This window comes from Psammomys obesus, unplaced genomic scaffold (genome assembly GCF_907164565.1).
Source record: "Psammomys obesus unplaced genomic scaffold, mPsaObe1.curated_primary_1811, whole genome shotgun sequence".
Taxonomy (NCBI): domain Eukaryota; kingdom Metazoa; phylum Chordata; class Mammalia; order Rodentia; family Muridae; genus Psammomys; species Psammomys obesus.
In genome coordinates this window covers 7,796,541-7,809,893 of record NW_026585587.1, presented here as the reverse complement: position 1 = coordinate 7,809,893, position 13,353 = coordinate 7,796,541, and positions in this window count along the sequence as shown.

The window sequence follows — 13,353 nt, the reverse complement described above, 5'->3', positions numbered from 1 at the left end:
ATAAAAATTCTCTGGGCCCAAGTTCTATTATAAAGATATCATGCAGACCTGTCTCTTTAAGAATGTATAGAAGAATAAAACAATTCCATTTTTTATCTCTGAAGCAGATCTCTGGTTGAAATGGCGGGCAGGACAGGTGACCAGGGGAGCCAGGTAACAGTGAGATGAGTGTCTGGAGGCTGATGCTGAGAGCCTGGGTGGGAAGCTGGCAAGCATTTATTCTGAAAAGAGAGCCAGAAGTTCAAATGTAGAAGTAAATATGCCCAACAGCAACAAGACAAACCTAGCTGAAGATGAGCACCAGGAAGCCAAGGTCTCCCAGATGCCAACTTCAGAACGATGAGCATCCTGGAAGGATCCACAGAGCGAACGATGAACATCCTGGAAGGATCCACAGAGCCAGAGGTGAGCAGTGAGTCCTAATGTTGTGAGCATGAGGGAAACCAGCCAGAGGAGACAGAGCGACCTGGAGCCACACCCACTAAGTGGAGGAGCCCAGAGGGGTGCAGAGCCCAAGGGAAGCATGAGAGCTGTGGCTGCTTTTTTCTCTCCAGGTTGAGGGCTTGGGCCCTAACCTTCAGGAAATCCCTTCAAATCCAGCCTGCCACCTTGTGGTTGCCAAGAGCAGAGGCAGGAAGGAAGAGTGGCAGACTAAACTCCAGGTAAACTCCAGGGTCAACCATAAATCATTATCCAGATGATAGAAACACGTGAAGTTATTTCCACAGTTAAGAGCTACACGCATGTTCCCTGTTCATAGTAGTAGAGCACTGGACTAGCATGCATAAGGTTCCGGGTTCGATCCTCCCCGCACCATGAACTCAAAAATGCTGATATTTTGAGCCATTGCACTATGGCTAGGGGTCATGGTGCATGCCTGTAATCCTAGAACCTGGGAGATGGAGATGAAGAACCAAGAGTTAGGCTAAGTTCCATAGTCAGACTTCATTTAAAACAAAAACAAAAAACACATTGCACCATGCAAAAATCATACACCCAACTCCCAGGATTTATAGGAAAAATAGGGTTAGAGTACAAAGCTCAAAGAATTCATTAATAGCACAAAAGAGGTTAGGAATTAAATAAAAATAGTATGTGGTAAGCCTGGTTAAATAGACAAGAGACCCATTAATACTTTAATAGGCATATACTTGACTTTGGAAAGGACCTGAGGCTTGCTGGTGGAAGCAGGCATCAGGAGGGTTTCAGTAGCTGAATTATTATGAAATAGTGGGAAAGGGGGGCACTGTATGGCATCAGGGGGGAAATTTCAACACCAACTGTAGCTGCCTGAGGCTCAAAATAGACGGAGAATAGAGGCAGCACACACACTAAGGTTTATTTTATGTACTCTTAGGCGGCTTAGTTTAGCTTGGTGCGGTTTTCTGTCTTTATATATAAGAAATTGCACTTAAGGAAATATGAAATACACATTTCTGAAACCAGGCTCTTTTTTTTCTTTAATTTTGTTTTGTTGCTATCGACTGAACCCATGGCCTTGGGGATGTTAGGCAAGAGCTTTTCCACTGAACTATATCTCAGCCAAGTTCTCTAATATATCACTCGTCTTCATCTTCCTGAGCAGATGAGTATCATTGCCTGACATCAATTTTCTTAGGAACAAGTTCACATTTTGAGACAGGCATTATATGAACAGACAGTGTCGGTTCAGTTAAGGGTGGAAGATTTCGGTTTTGTAAACAGTTTCCTCCTCCGCACTGAGCAGGGTGTGCGGTCATGCAGACTCACCTTTCGGGGAGGAGAGGGGTGGGTGCAGGAGCAGGCTCCTTTCTTCAGCCTCAGCCTCTTGTTTCGCTTAGAGACTGACCAAGAGAGCAGTCCGCAACGCCATGGGGGAAGGCTCAGATATCTCTATGCTCAACAGGTGTGAAGTTTTACAGACACTTGAGCCTGAAAGTCACTGGCGTGAATCAATCATTCCTGAATCTGCCAACACCTCCAAGTGACCTGGGGTCTGAGCCAGGGTCCCATCGGAAAAAAGGCTCATTTTAGTTGATCTGGCAAGCGTGTCCACCATGCAGCTAAAGATAGCCAGGAATGCTGCCCAACACAGAACTGTAAACTCATGCTTTAAAGACACAATGAGATTTTCTGTTCAAGTTATTTTCTTTGAACTTAGGCAAGGCTCTTGACACTATGTTGCAATGCCAAAAGGTTGTGCATCCCTGGTAGGGCCAGGAAGGGGCCTTGTTAGCTCTCTATAGGTGACTCCAGTCGAAGACAGTCTGATCACCTACCCGTTGGCTGCAAACCCTGACTCCGCCCCATCAGGTCCATAGAAACACCCTGCAACAGGATTTCTGATGACCCAGCCATTCTCCTTCTGGGTGATCACACAGAAGTACTGAAAGCAAAACCCCTAAAGGAATGTATATGGATGTTCATAGCAGTGAGATTCACAACAGCCAAAGCAAGAGAGAGCCAAGATCCACAGTAAGGGTGAGCACACAGGGTTGGGTATATGTGTAATGGAGGACAACTTCTTTCCTTTTAAAGTTTTTAATTTCAATTTATTATTATTATTATTATTATTATTATTATTATTATTATTATTATTATTTGTGCATGTGTGTGTGCTGCTCATGTAGACATCACAGAACACCTTTGTGAAGTCACTTCTTTTCTTCTACCTTTACATGAGTTCCAGGGACCAAACTCAGGTACCTGCTGAGTCATCTCTCTAGCCGCAGAGGAATAAAGCTGGGGCACGTGCTGCAACCCGGATGGATTCTAAAGACAAACAAATAGCTTGTGGTTCCAAACTCTGTCTCAGGCTAAGAAACACTCTCCCACTGAGCTGCTCCCCATCCCGAGGTTTCTAGAATAGATAAATTTGCAAAGACAAAAGGTACAGTGAGGTTACTAGGGGCTGAGAGGAGGGGACGGATCCAGAATTTCAAAACTTCAGGACCATGAGAAAGCCCTGAAGATAGACATGGGTGAATGTGTGTAATGCCACTGAATTACCTGCAGCCTGAAAGTGATTTAAACGACAGCGTTTATGCCATGCTTACTTTATCACAATTTTACAAAGAGCCAAGGTGTGGCGGCGCACACCTGTAATCCCAGTAGCTGGGAGGGAGGGAGAAGATGTGAGGCTCAAATTCATCCTTGGCTACATAGCAAGTTTGAGGCCATGTATGACTCTATCTCAAAAAAAAAAAAAAAAAAAAGTCAATTTAACAAGTTAAAACCCACTACTGGCACTCTAGCAGATCCCACAGGCCTGGAGGCTGTTGAAAGCAGCATTCAAGCCTGTATCTCAGGCTCCTTTGATGCAAGCAGTTCTCAGGCCGTGCTTTGAGAAGTGTGGGTCTAACGGATCCCCTCTAAGTCAGACAGCCCACGCTTCTCCTCGAGGAAGAAGCTCTGGTGAGAAAGCTGAGTATTGGGTTTTGATTATTATGGCTGGGTAAACTTTGTATCTAGGGCTCTGAGGGAGGACAAACAGGAACAGAACAATCAATGCTGGCCTCCTGGACTCCTGCCATGAAGTGTTAATTAAGATAATCAGGCCAGAGGGAGAAGGTCAGCATCGCTTTCGTTTCAGTTGCCTTCACTTCGAGTTAATCCCAGCCATTAAGAGAGCAGGTCACTTTCTTAATTGCCTGAGTGAAGGAAAAGCTGCCTGCTGAAGCTATCTGAGTTGTGGGCTGTGGTATCTGCAGCAAATCCATAAGCTTGTATTTGGGGTGCCACTCCTCCCCTGACACCAAGGTTAGTTGGTGAATGCCTCAAGCTGAGCCAGGAAAGCCTTTGTGTTAATTTAATACTTGATCCTTAGAAAAATCACACCAGTAACGGATCGCTGGCAATACCCGGGGCTGTGAGCTGAGTCCTAGGCTAGCTGATCCCTAGGCTAGCTGTGTCCAGGAGACAAATTGTGGAAAGAATGAGTCTTATGGTAAGTCCTGGGTCAAAACCTGGGGTGCCATTGGAGCACCAAGCACGGAAGACTCGCTATGCAAGAAAACCAAAATTCATTTCCAAGCAGCTGCCTCGGAGAGTTTCTCCAAAGTTCATGCAGTAATGACCTCTGGAGTGAGTCCAACGTGAGTTCGGGATGTAGGCTCAGACAGAGCGCTGGATTGGTGGGCCCAGAAACGCTCTGGACTGTTCCAAGGGGCGCCCATGTGTTGGTGTCATCATTTGAATCGGAAGTGATGTCCTTGGACCCCCAGCTCGTGGTGCTATTTTGGGGAGTTGTAGAAGCTTTGGGAGGTGAGCCCTACTTGGAAGAAGTAGGTCACTGCAGGTGGGTCCTGGGAGGTTTATTGTCCTTTGCATCCTCTGTGTCCTGTCTACTGGTACTTCTTCTGTCCCCATTAGCATCCCTCATCCCTCAGCACCTTCAGCCCTCAGGCTGCCCAGCTATTCCAGATCAGCTGCCTACAGACCAGCTGGCAGCCTTCCGCATGCCCAGACAACATGCGTACTGTTACCCACACGGGTGTGCTCCTTTAGCGCGCCTTCAGCGCACTTTCTCCAAGTTCCTCATCCCTCTCATGGTTCAGGAATCCACACAACAGCTAGCTTTCCCTTGTTCCCATTTCTAAAAGAAATAGGAAAGCCAGGCTCCAGCCCCGGATCTGACGGACGCTGCCCTCTTCTGGCCACTGTGCAGCTGAACTTGGGGCATGGGGAGACCCACAGGAGAGTTTTGCACAGCCTTGAGGCAGTAGCCCTCCTCTGTGCTGCTGTGAGGGCATCCAGCACTTCAAGATGGCGCACTCACGTAAACACGATTGCAAGAGGCGGCAGACCACCTGTTCTTGAGAGCCAGGCATGATACAGCTCCCATACTTCTCCAGCCCCGTCAGTGTCAGAGCCTTTGGGATGGGCACAGCAGGTGAATGCCCAACACTTGATAACTGATCTGCAAACAGGACTCTGAGACCAGCACATTAGGTTTCTGGGGATGGTGTGGGCTCTGGAAAATGGCTGATTTATTTACTGATGCTTGCCATTCTCCTGTTTGCCTCTCTAAAGGTTTATGATTCCTCAACACAAAGCACATCTGTTATGTCTAGCCCAGAAAGAACATTCCCATTTATCTGCAGTCTTTGTTCCATTTGCAGCGGGTGGGGATGAGGGTGGGAATGCCATGAGGAACCATCTCTGTCTCCTGGTCTGGGTTATGCTGGAGCATTGGAACTCCTGGCAAGATGGAAATGCCCTGCGTTTCCTCAGAGCCAGCCACTAAACCTCTGCTAGAAATGCACTCACAGACTGCCATCGGGCTCCCTGGTTTGTATATAAAAGCCTACCTGCAACCTTTTTTGTAAGTTAGAATTTCACCCTTGATGCTGGGTGGTGCTTTGTTCTCTCTGGTTTATATATGCTGAATGGAGGAGTCCATTCGCATCCTGCTCTCAGGCCCCTCCTCCATCTTCCTGGCCCTGCAGAGAGACGGCTGCCCAGAGGATGAGAGATTTGTGTGCCTCTCTGGGTCGTTTGGACAGACTGGCCTCAGCTTGCTCAGGGCAGCCTAATTTTCTCTTGGACTCTCCTTAAAAATCTTACAAGGTGGGTGAGGTCATCATGGATTCTCTTAAGAAGCCCAAATCAACGCAGCTGGGAATTTCACTTCAGCAACTGCACTGTGCAGTTCCGCTGCCTGGCTCAGGTCAAGGCCCACGGCCTCTCATTGGGATGAACCTGCGTATCTTCCATTGTGTTATGGTTTGGATCTTAAATATTCCCAAAGGCCCATGTGTTGAGTCTGAGTCTCCAGCTTCTTGAGCTCCTGGGAGATGGTAGAGCCTTGAAGAGGGGAGTAACGAGGTCGGTGAAGGTAGATCACTGCAGCCGTGCCCTTGGAGTGTGGATTGAGATTCTGGCTCCTCCTGTCTCTCTGCTTCTTGGTGTCCTGAGATGGGCATTCTCCTCTGCCATGTGCTCTTGCCATGACCTAGCTTGCTGCCACAGACCCTAAACCAACCAGCCACGCGACTGTGGATTAAAGCTTCCAAACCTCCCGCTTTTTAGCTCGGGTATTTTGTCACTCTGACAGCCCATGGCTATCACAGGCATCTTTCACTGGGCTGCTGCAGGGGCTTCCCCGAAAATAGATTCGACTAGAAAAGTCCTCAACGAGTCCTTAGGCCCACAAAACAGAACTCCCCAGGGTGACTCCAAGGTCCCTACCTCAGACTACAGCCCATCCTAGAACGGTCACCTAGAGGGGCCCTTTCGGGCTTGCACTGTCATTTTATAGAGGAGTAACTCAACTCAGGCAAACATCCCAATTTAATATCTCTATCCTATCTGCTGTCACTGCCCTGCTTCCTGACTTTATTACCATTTTTAGAATTTGGCCTTCCCTCATCTTTCTTTCTCTGCCCGGTCCACAAGCTTTGAGTGTATATATATATATATGCTCATCCCTGCCCATCTTCTCTTCAAAGGCCATCTCAAAACAGTCCTCACATCCATTTAGGCATGTTCCCCTCCCTCCCTTGACATTCTGGCTCCATCTCCATGGCGGCATTTTATTACACGATGCCTTCCTTGCTAGATTGTAGTCGTGAGGCAAGGAGCTGGGTTGTATTCATACTCGATCCCCCACCGTTCCTAGCACAACTCCTGCCCTCCAGCTATATTCTTCCATTAGCGTTTTGAAGCCACACTCTCAGTAGGAGCACCCACTTTCCCATCCTCACACCAGGGGCATGCAATAAGTTCTCATTCTAGGGGCAGAAGATCGTCCATTGTTCAAAGACCCCCGGGACCACAGGAAGCTCGTTACAGCCACAGTAGCATTTTTTTTAAATGAACCAGGAGGCACAGCACTTACTTTCCTAAGAGAGAATAAACAGAAAACATTACACACCTGTATCTTTTGTTTTTGTGCTCCGAGTCATTTTCCTTTTAGCTGGTTTCTACTATGTTTGATTTTACTTCCTTGTTTTGGTTTTTTAAAAAAAATTAAAATTTAAACTTATCATTCAAAAGCAATGAGTTTCATTGCGGCATTTTTTTTTATTTTTTTTTTTAATCTTGATATTTGGCTTTCTGAGACAGCCTCAGGCTGGCCTTGAACACAAAGTCTTTCTTCCTCTCAGATGCTGGGGTTGGAGGTGTGAGTCCCACCCATCTCCCTTAAATGGAATGTTCCATGGAAGAAAAAAGTTTGAAATGATTTTCTAAACTGGGACCTGTAAGACATGAAGGCCGAAGAGACTGAGAAATGTATGGTCCAGCCTCTGGTACAGAAGGTGATGTCAGAGTCATTCAGTCAGAAGGGCACCTTTCTGTTTTGCAACACCAGGAAGGAAAAGAAAACCACAGCACTGGTGAGGACATTTCCCTCTGGGACCTGGAAGTCTTTTTCACAACCTGTCTGTGAGGGTCCAGTACTAGGACAAGACAATTACCGCGTCTCTGCACTCCAAAGAATCAAGAACTTGCTGACCCATGGGTCTTGTGGATTTCTGGGCTGGGAGCCGGAAGTGGGGGGTGAGGGAAGGGAGGAGTGCGGTAGGGCCACCGTCAGAGCTTGACATTCCTAAGCTACAGGGCTAGGTGACTGAGATGGCAGGGTTAGGGGGTGGTGTGTAAGTACCGGGTCTTAGGCACCGACTCGCGTGTCCTACAGTTGAAGAACCGGCTTGTTTATCATAAGCCATTTCATAGATGATTAACTAGGTCCTCTGTGAGGCTGGGCTCACTCACACTTAGTAAGTTGTGGAGCTGGGACCGGAATCCAGTCGCAAGCACACTTGTCGGATTGTCACTGTGATCTCTAAAGAAAATCAAATCTTAAAATTCTAGGGGACATACACAGAGCCTCAAAGGATGCTCTGCTCAGGGGTCCCCTGGGAGGGGGATGCTGAGCCATCCCATCCGGGGAAACCGAGAGATGCAGAGCATGCTTTTTTTTTTTTTTTAATTAAGAACAATTGTGTGCATGTATATGTGCAAGCGCACGCACGTGTGTGTTGAAAGGGTGTGTGTGTGTGTGTGTGTATGTGTGTGTGTGCGCGCGCGCGCACGCGCGTATGACACAGTGCTCACGCGAGGCCAGAGGCCACCTCAGGGGTCACCTCTACTGCCTTATTTGGGGCACGGTGTCTTTGCCACTCCTCAGGACAGCTGGCCGCCAAGCTTAGGGGGATTCTCCCGCCTCTTCCATCTCCTCGTGGAAGCAATGAGATTGTTGTCTGTGTGCTGCAGGCTCTGGTTTTCACGTGGGATTTGAACTCAGGTCCTCACACTTGGGCAGCTAGTGTTTTCCCCACTGAGCCATCTTATGGCTAACGAGCCTGCGTTTCTAACGTGCTCCCTCGTTTCTGATGGGGCTGGCCCGCTGCCACATTTTAATGGGCAGGGCTCGGGAGACCTGCTTTGAGCCTCATCCTTGTCAGGCACGAACTCGTTCTACTGTGAGTGCCTCATGGCCACGCTGCTACATGGCTGGTTTTAAGCTGTATTAATGCGTTCTCCCCCAAATCTCTCACCTCTTGGTGGAGACTTCTCGCGAGGGAGAGCTGGAAGAGCCCCACGTCTTAATCTGTGCTAAAGAAGCAGCAGTTTGGGATCTCAGGCCCAGCAAGACACTCCTTCTGGACACCAGCAGGGGGCGCACGCCGGGCAGAGACCAGAGCGCGCCTCTGCCTGCCTGATGGGGTGCGTTTCCAAATTAAGATGACAACCAAACCAGCGGCTAAATTCGATTCTTGCGCCACGGTTTAACAGGTATGTGAGCTTGGGCAAGCGCTCAAGTTCCTTAAGTATCAGTTTAATCGTCTATGAAATAGCCAGGATAATCGTTCCCACTTCCTCCAGCAACCCTGGGGCCCAAACCGGAAAAGCGGCTATTGGTTATAATCCTCCAACAGTTCTTGCTTTGCTCAAGAAGACAGCGGGGTACCCACACCTCACCAGAAAGGCACACCCTAGAACCCACTGAGGGGGAATCGGAAAGAACAGGTGCGGAGTGGGCTGGAATTTCTTTTACCATTCGTGGGAAATGAAGTGACCCCTGTTTGCTTCAATATCTTTAGGTAACTGTTCCTAGCACTCCCAAACAACAACAACCAAACAAACAAAACAATACCGTGTAAAACCAATGGTTAAGGCTCAGAATGGCCTTCTTCTGCCCACACTTTCACAGCAGCCGATCAAAATAAAATAATTTCAGCTGAGTGATTATGCGGAACTGGCGGCTGGCGTGACACAGTTAAAACCCTTGAAGGAAGTGAGCGCACGTAGCAGTCAACATTCCGACCTGACCTGTCTGTCGCCAGGTTTGGGCCATGCCAGTGCTCTCAATTAGAAAATTAACACCGCAGGCTCTGACAGCCTCCTCGAATGCAGCTCAGTTAAACCTTGAGTATCGATGGACAAAGTAAACTGCCAGGAAAGCTGGGCAGGTCAGGGAGCTGGAGCAGAGGAACTGGGAAGTCCAAGCAGCCTCCCAGCAAGTAAAGACACAGCGGTTTGCTAAGAGCAGCAGAAGGCCTTTGCAGAGTGATGTAAAGTCAAAGCCCACACACAGTGGGCTGTGTGTGAACAGGGAAGAGAAACCCTATTAAGCCCAGATCAGATATGCAGGGAATGGAAATTGGAAGTGAGTTGATAAAATAACAAAAACAACAATAAAAACCCAACAACTTGAGAATGGTCCTGGGAGGATCAGTATTCCGTATTTGAAGAGAAAGATTATTAAGTTCCTAACAGCAAGTCAGCTCTGTGGCTGGCACAGACACTCCTGGTGCTAGTTGAGCCCCAAAGTTGGGAGAAGACAGCCCTAAGAGTCCAGGTGCAGAGGAGGAAAGATGGTTTCACTGGGACCGAGACAGGCAAGGGCAGGGTGGTGTGCCCGGTTAGAAGCATGGGGCTTCCCCCAGGAGGCTTATGAGTGTGGAGTGTGCCCGGGCAGGGCACCAAGGCTGGGTCGGGGAGTCAGAGTAGCTAGGCTCTGCTGGTGACAGTTACCTCCACGATATATGAGGTCACAGCAGCAGTGCTGGGTCCAGAGCTGCCAAATCGGAGTTTGAATCCTCCCTTGGCTACCAACTGGGCATTCTGGACAACTTTTGGTTTTCTGCATTTCAGGCCACAGTAGCCCAGGGCTGACTGTGGTGTTAAGGTGCATGTGTTGAATCCTTGCAGGGGCCGGTGGGTGAGTGGTACATGTGCGCAGGGGCAACCTTGAACTGAATGCTCGTCCCCAGCCTTGTGAACACTAAAACTATCCAGGGAAACTTGACGGCGGTCAGACCACAGCCAATCCTCCTCGAAGCAGAACATTCATCTCCCCATGGGGGAAGCTGAAAGCCTGTTGCAGCAGATCTTAGAAACAGTGGAAAATAATGTCCTTGATGTACCAATGAAAATGGGCCCACATACATCCTGGCTTTAAGGAAAGCTTACTCTCGGAGTGTGTAGATGGCTGACATTTGAGATTAGAACTTTCGTTGTCTTTCCACCTTGCCTCACCCACTTCCCCCTCTCTCACAGTTTCTCTGGTCACCGCCCTCTGGCAAACATGTGACAGAATTATACCCGGGAGTAGCTTGTAGGTTCCCAAGCAGGGCCTTTGGTGAGGACATAAGCTCTCTGCTGAGAAATGCAGGGAGAAGGCAGTTGTAGCGGTAGAATCAGAAAGGGAGGCATGGTCTAGAGAGTATTTGCTGTGAATCCCAGTCCAGTGAGATCCAGAGTTCAAGCACACAGTAAGCTGATTTCTAGAAAATAAAGGAGTGCTGCGGCAATCCTGCGGCTCTGAGCATGTCCACGTTAGGGACCCACACTCACTGTCTTTTCCTTTACATGTCAAGAAAGAAGGTAATTTTGCTACTCAGAGAAGCCTGTGCTCACGGTAGCCAGTGGTGGATTTAGGTGCCGCCTGTGTCACAAGTGTTTCCTTTTCTCTAAATAGGGTGGAATATGAAGGGCAAATGAGATGCGACGTACAGCTCAGATCCTGGGTCTCTTACAGTAGCTCATGAATTGCATCTTGGTCATTGACTACTGAGTTACTTCCTGGCTACTTGAGTGGTCCACACCACACTGAAACGGAGTCCAGACAGCTGGTTTGGTGACACCAGCCGATGGCTCTTGTGGTGGTGTCAGGAAGGTGAACATGAACCTACAGTAAAGGGCCACCTCACTTGTCTGGTGTGTCACAAACAGGCCTTAGGTGAGTGGATCTGAAGCCAGGTGCATGGAATCTGCATCCTCGCTCATCATTTACCTCTCTCAGTCCTTGGAACAACGCTGGCTCTGAGAGAACGCTACTTACGCGTTAATCATGATTATAAACGCTGTTGATCTGTGTAAAGGGGAAAGTGTCTGACCATTATAAGGTGAAGCTCGGGGCTGAAGAGATGGCTCAGCAGTTGAAAGCATGCACTGCTGCAGACAGCCAACACTCACTTCTGGCAGCCCACAACGACCTGTAACTAACTCCTGAAGATCCGATGGCCTCTTCTAGCCTCCAGTCACACCTGTATTTATGTGCACACACTTGCACCTACCCATAATCCCAGCACCTGGGAGACTGCAGTAGTAAGATGAGGACTTTAAGGCCAGCATGGGATACATAGAGTCCCAGGGTAGTCTGGGATACACCCAGACTGTAAAAGAAAAAGCAGCTTTTCTGAGCAGAGAGAAGGCATAAAGAGAAAAGGAAGATGCAATCACAGTCATGAGGAAAGTCAGTGTGGCAGGGTCAGAGAGTGGAGAGGGAGGGAGGGAGGGAGGGAGGGAGAGAGAGAGAGAGAGAGAGAGAGAGAATACAGCAGGAACTGGGGCTTCAGGAGAGCATGTGGACAGCAGGAGCCTCCGCTTGGCCTGAGCTCCAGGCTAACCTTCAGCCTGGCCTGGCATGATCCATGACTGTGTTTCTAAGTTGAGCATCTGAATACCCAGCTCTTCCAAGTGTTCTCTGCCTCTTCCAACCCTCACCCCTTGTCTCTTGCAGCTATCAGGTACCACTGTATGATTTTGCCTTGATGGCACTCTAATTGTTTCACGGGTGTAGGGTTTTAACTTCCCTCCTATCCCTGGACAATTCAGAAGTATGGGAGCCAGGCCCCAACCCTGTCTTTGGACTACAGAGCTGAGCACATCATAGGCTATGGCTCACACAGCAGAACACTACAATAGCAGGGCTGCAAGGCTCCGAGGCCTGGAAGATCTGACTGAAGGTGCGGACCCACCCTCAGCATTCTTCTCCCCAAGACGAAGACTAGAACAAACATCTCTGGGTTCAGTAACTGGGCACGGTAGAGGTTTTTGCTGTGCAGGACTGACAGCATGCAGGGGCAAACAGAACAGTTTTGCTACTAATCCTCACCAGAACTAAAATGAGGTCACTGGGAATTAACAAAGAAACCAGGAGAGGTTTTCCCTCCTCAGACAAAACTAAGACCCTTTGCAGTCACCCAGTGGGATCAGAAAGATTTTCTTGCTTTGCTCAGAGCAACAGAGGTTGGAGGGGAGCGATCTTGGGCCACGAATTAGGATGGATGACTCTTCCATGATAACCCGTAAGCCCGTACGTATGAACTAATTCATCCGGCTTATTATAACAGGGGCTGTTTTTGTGCCACCTCGTAATTACGTTTGGCCTGGGCCCCTCCTCTGGGACACCCCCAGAACCCCACAGTGTGAAAGACATTTAGCAGAGCAGAACCCAAGACCTTCTTCCCAGGAGTCCCTCCTGACTGCACACTGCGTGCTGGGAGTTGCTCACTATTGATTTCTGGCCCAGAAGACGCACGAAAGGTGAATAGAGCTGAGAACAACAGTCTTGGACAGACTACTTAGGGTTGTGTCCTCAGAGGAAAGGCGGAGAAAAAGAGACCAAGCCACGTGTGTGGCAGAGCCCTACTGCCCCACATGATGACAGGGGCAGGTCAGCGTCCACACCCTCTTCCAGGGACTAGGCAGGAGGAACGCATTGCTCATGCGCTTGACTGATAGGGTCTTCCCTCAGCAGCATTGCGTGAAGGGCCGCATGGTTAAGCTGCTTGCCTGTGGTGCACAGTGCTAGACTGACATGCTCCACGCAGTAGCTAACCACTGGGCTAACCCACCGCCGGAAGAAATCAATCCCCACCAGTTCACCACTTTCCACAAGGCCTCAGCCGCTTTTTCTGGAGATGTATCCTCTCTCTTAAGACAACCCACAACAAGGTGGTCCCCAACCCACCATCACCCCTCAGGAAACTTCATTCCAGCTGTGGTTTTAACAGAGCAGAGCCATGGCTGTAATCGCCAACTGGCTGATGACTGTCTTCATAGCCTGAGGCATTCACTGACTGCCAGTACCTTTTTCTTCTTCTTCTTCTTCTTCTTCTTCTTCTTCTTCTTCTTCTTCTT